The sequence below is a fragment of the Chinchilla lanigera genome, unplaced genomic scaffold, assembly GCF_000276665.1.
Source record: "Chinchilla lanigera isolate Chin_1 unplaced genomic scaffold, ChiLan1.0 scaffold00008, whole genome shotgun sequence".
NCBI classification, from domain to species: Eukaryota; Metazoa; Chordata; class Mammalia; order Rodentia; family Chinchillidae; genus Chinchilla; species Chinchilla lanigera.
Window position 1 is genome coordinate 16,214,772 of NW_004955409.1, and position 5,030 is coordinate 16,219,801.

Here is a 5,030-nt window from a genome sequence, read left to right on the forward strand (position 1 = left end):
TTTGCCATTCATCAGATAATCTGCCCAAATTTCACACAATCAATATTCTCAATTAATTTCTGGATTCCTGCCCAGTGTAGAAATATGAAAGGGACAATTTAGCCAATCTAGAACCACTCAGGTTAGCAGGGTTAATCATTAAAATCATAACTTTCAGTTTCAGTTTAATTTGTAGTTGAATATAGATCCAATGTTTTTCAATTATTCTAAGGCAAGAAGAGACTACAGGGATTTTGGCTTCCAAAAGCATGGCTCATTAAATGAAATCATTTACAGACTGTCATTATTAACAAAAGTTATCACATTTATTGACTGTTTAAAGGACGTTGGAGACAATATCATGTCATGATACTTCTCTGGTCTAATTCAGAATAAAAGAGAAAAACTTATGTGTGGTAAGATTTGGCAGGGCCTACCTCATAAATATTCACGTCATCTTGAATGTTGCAATGGTGCTGAACTAGATAATCTTAAAATTAGGCCAAAGTTATTCTCATTCCTTTATGGTGCATAAAGTTTGGTGGTGCCCTTTACTCATATTTAAAAATTTAAAAATATAAATATATATATATCCCATACAAGGGTAATTTCTTGAACAACAGTTTAGCAGTTAATTTTTATTAATTTCAGGAGTATTTTTTTCTTAAAGATAGGAGACATAGGTAAAACAAATACTATCTGGAATTATTTTAAAACCAAAGACTCAAATTTTTCATAAGGAATTTGTGGTCCAATTTTCTTTTCCTTTCAGTTTTTCTGTTGATAAAGAATACCCATTTTATGCTTCCTTGTATTCAAAGTAGAAAAGAAAGAGAAGCAATATACATCTCTTCTGTCTTTTCTTAAGAAAAAGGAAGAGCTATTTTCACCAGTTTTTAACATAGACAAAACACCTGGAAAGCAGTCCTACATTTTCTATGGCTCAATCAAAATGAAATTCAAGAGATCTACTTTGAATCTGTCAAAGCACTCTCTGAGTCAGGGTGCTTCCCATAAACACAATAACAATCCCATAAACACACACATGGGACCTACCATACAGACGCTCACCACTTGGAGTATGAAAGCCATTACGCTATCTCTGTGTGATCCCAAAGAAATGCATTTAGCCCTAGTCAAGGAACCCCTTACCACTGCGTTCATTTGTATTTGATAAGCACTGACTGAAGAGATGACGTTGAAGACATGTAGTAGTTACTTCCAAAACAATGCCCGCACGGAGACTAATCACTTTGCCTATAATTCAACCAATGGTTTCTTTCAGCTCCTTACATTTGTCAAGTACAAGGGAGAAGAAAGTAAGATCAGCCTCTTCCTAACTGTTTTCATTCTACAGTGCTAAATTATAGCATACTCAAACCAATGCCTCAACACAGGCCTTTAGACATTTTGCACAAAAGCACTTTTTGATTCCTTTAAGTTAGCAATCATTACCATCCAGTGAATATTTGGAGAGCTATATCTTTGATATGTATTCATGATTTACCTCGGTGCTATGAAAATTTGGATAACTTTGTTCCCTGGATTCTCATTCTGTAGAGTTGCCTAATTTCTGGTACGTATGCACTGTGGATTTCACCATCACGTAATGAAAAGGTATTACATAAATTCCCTCTGGAAATTAAGTAGAAAAGCCATGCTTCCGCAAACTTGGCATATTGCTTAGACCCGATGCCTACTAATGCAGTGCATTTTAAACCAATTACTCTAATGGTTGTCAAAGAATAGTGTTTGAATATCATCACTCTGCATTATTCTCAAGAGCCGGTCTTTATGTACAGTTACTACACACACTCTTAAACAACAGATGCCTAAGATAGAAGACAAGCCAGTTATAAAGTATGTGCCACCTGCTTGTGCCCACCATTATTCCCTTAATAGCTTTCTACCTGTGGGCATATTAAGCCACCAAAGAGAAGTGTCTTTCCCAAAAGCAATACTTATGGGGTTGGCATCAAAAAGCCAGCTGAACAGCATTTCCCAGTACACCACTGCAATATGTCATTTTTTAAAATGCCATGTTAGTGGATATGACTTTGGGAATTGACTTAATAAAAATAATAACAGTAAAAATGGCTGGCACTTAACGAGAAAGTATCTCTCATCCCAAAGGACCCACAAGTGCTTCAAATTCAGAGATGCAATCGACTCTGACAAGGGTGATGGTGCTCGGCACAGAAAATAATCATCCAGGAGGAAAGTACAAGCTCTCATCTCAAAGAGATATCATATGCTATTCATTTTCCACACGGAGCGATGTAAACTTGGATCTTCATCTCTTCAGAATAGACGACAAAAATAGACTTCTGTGTCCCACTCTAGGTAGAAACTATTGAGTGGTAAAGGAAATTCACCTTTTAGCTGTGGGGCTCAGGTTTAAATAGTATCGGAATGGATCTAAATCACCATGGCACATTTCTTTTATTACCCAGAATCCTATGTAGCCACCCTACTAGAGACATGAACTGTTAAAATATGAGCTAAGTAGGTTTCTACTTTAAAGGAAAAGAGGTAATGAAGATTCAATTGCTGGACCCTCACAGCCCTTGTTCACAGGAAAGATTTCATCACACTGGCTAATTTGATCTTGCTGAATGACACTGCAATAGTCAGGACTAAGTGACTTCATAGTGTATAATGCTGGCTTTGAGGATATATTCTCTGATTCACACCGAGAAATCTTTGCACACAAATGATTGTTAAGAGTGGTCTTTTATTGTTCCATGAATTTTTATTTTCTTCCCTTTGCCATAAGCATGGCTTAACTATTGGTCTTCCACAAATTTGGGGTTTTTTTGTTTTTGTTTTTGTTTGTTTTATTTTAAAGAGAGTAGTGAATAAGAAACAAACAAAAAATAGAACAATAGTAGCATACCAGTACCACAAACATAAACAAAGCAAAGCAAGCACATTTAAAGTGATACAGGGCTTCAAGACAAAATAATATGAATTAACAGTGGTTGTTATATTACATATTGCTATCCTCAACTACGTTGCTCAGATTACCATATGTAAGAATGGAAGAGTGTTCAAACCATTAAAGAGAATAAGAAAATAATTATTAGATAAAATATTAGAGATAATACAGAGTTTCACTAGACAAGAAGATAGGAATTCACCATAGTAATTCCATTGTATATTGTTACCTTCAAATCAGCTGCTCAGATTACCAGATATAAGTACACAAAATTGATCAGAACATAAAAAAATTTAAGCACTGTTTATTTCAGTATACCATCAGACATCAGCAATACAGTTATCACAGCCATTCACATATATATTTATATTTTGCCTGCCTTTTTTCTTTTTTCTGCTTGCCCTCATCCCAGTGAAATTTACTTTGATTTAATCTATACTGGCTTAGTATCAGAATGACTTAGCTACTTTGTTCTCTGGCTCTTCTGATAACCACATACCACCTACATTAAATAACTTTCTTTGTTAAGGGCTATTGCTTCCAATTGATTATACAATTTGGGATGTATTGCATCATTTTGGAAAAAAATACTTTCCCTTGTCCACTGTCACATAAACTAAAAATCTTCTTGAAAGAATTAAGGAAATCAATCAAAATGAGACAGGCATACCCATATTTACAGGAGCACAACTCGTAACAACTAAATCTTGGGAGCAGACTATATGTCCATCAACAGATGAAAGGATAAAGAAAATGTGCCATTTATACATTGTGGAGTATGACTCTGCCATAAAGAGGAGTAAATTTGAGTCATATGTAGGAAAATGGATGCACCTTGGGATCATAATGTTAAGCGAAATAAATCAGACCCATAAGTTTAACTATTGCACAGTTTCTCTTATATGAGAAACCTAAAATGCAAATTAAGAGCAAAATAAAAAATAGATGATGGGAAATAGAAAGACAGCTCTCTCACAAATGGAAAGGCAGCCAAGAAATGGAACAGGGGGAGGAAGAGGATGAAAAAAGAATTAAGATGTGCTACGTACATGTACAAACTCCCCATGAGAAACATAATCATTGTGTACCACAAACATACTAATAAAAGTTTTAAAATTTTAAAAATCCATGCAATGATCACTGTCCTCCAAGCATACAGTTGCTTTATGAACATAGTTATTGGCCCACTTGTACTGGAATGGGAATTTCAGGCTGTTCTCCATGAACACGAGCACAAGGTGCTCTACACTGGTTCTGTTTTTTGTCCCTTCTGACACATCTCAGGAATCTGCCTTCTGAAAGGGGGCAAATGAACTGAACAAACCGATGTCCTCAGAATGAAATCCTTCTGACATAGAATTACAGCAGTATGCTCTAGTATAGCCTTTCCAACTCTAGCTGTCCTGGCTGTACCTAAGACTTGCTGAATGAAAATATTTAGAGCTGTGGACCTACATTTTTAAAACTCTTCTATGGGGTAATCTCATATTAAAATTCTATATACCTACTGGTATTAAATCTGAAGTAAGTGAAGCTTAAGCACAGTGCAATTTTCCACATTTCCATGTTTCTTTTAGAAGTTAAGGGGTAGGTGACACTTGGGTGGATAAAAGTTTTGCCAAGTCAGTGGAGCTCCAGGTTCCTTTTTCTGTTCTGCAATTTTCATTCATGCCTTCCATGTTTAAGGTTCTTCATGTTCCAAAGTAGCAGTTCAAGAACATTTTCTCTTTCAGGCAAGAAACAGGAGAGAATGAGATGTGGGGGACTGGAGCACTTCCATTTGAGGGATTTCTCTTTAAGCAGCTTTCCCAATATCCCAAATAATGCATAAATATATATACTATCCAGAGCTTACACAAGAGATATTATTTAGAATATGTGGTTCCATATAGGCACATCTTGCACCTCAAATAAAAATGGTCCCTGTTTCTAGAAAAGTTGGAGGGAACACACGTTAATATGTGTCTCTGGATAGACAGTTAATTAATAATCACTGCTCCAAATTGTCAAGATATTTGAAAATTAGTACTCTACTTGACTTAGTAATGATCACAGAATGAATTTTCTACCATAAATTGTTACAGAGTTGTTATGGTTTATGTCTGTGTGTCTC

The 5,030-nt window shown here is 35.5% G+C and overlaps 1 pseudogene; it reads left to right on the forward strand.

Annotated features, from left to right (window-relative positions):
* Positions 1-1,171: 1,171 nt before the first annotated feature.
* LOC102003001 overlaps positions 1,172-5,030 on the forward strand; it is a 30,940-nt pseudogene continuing 27,081 nt past the window's right edge.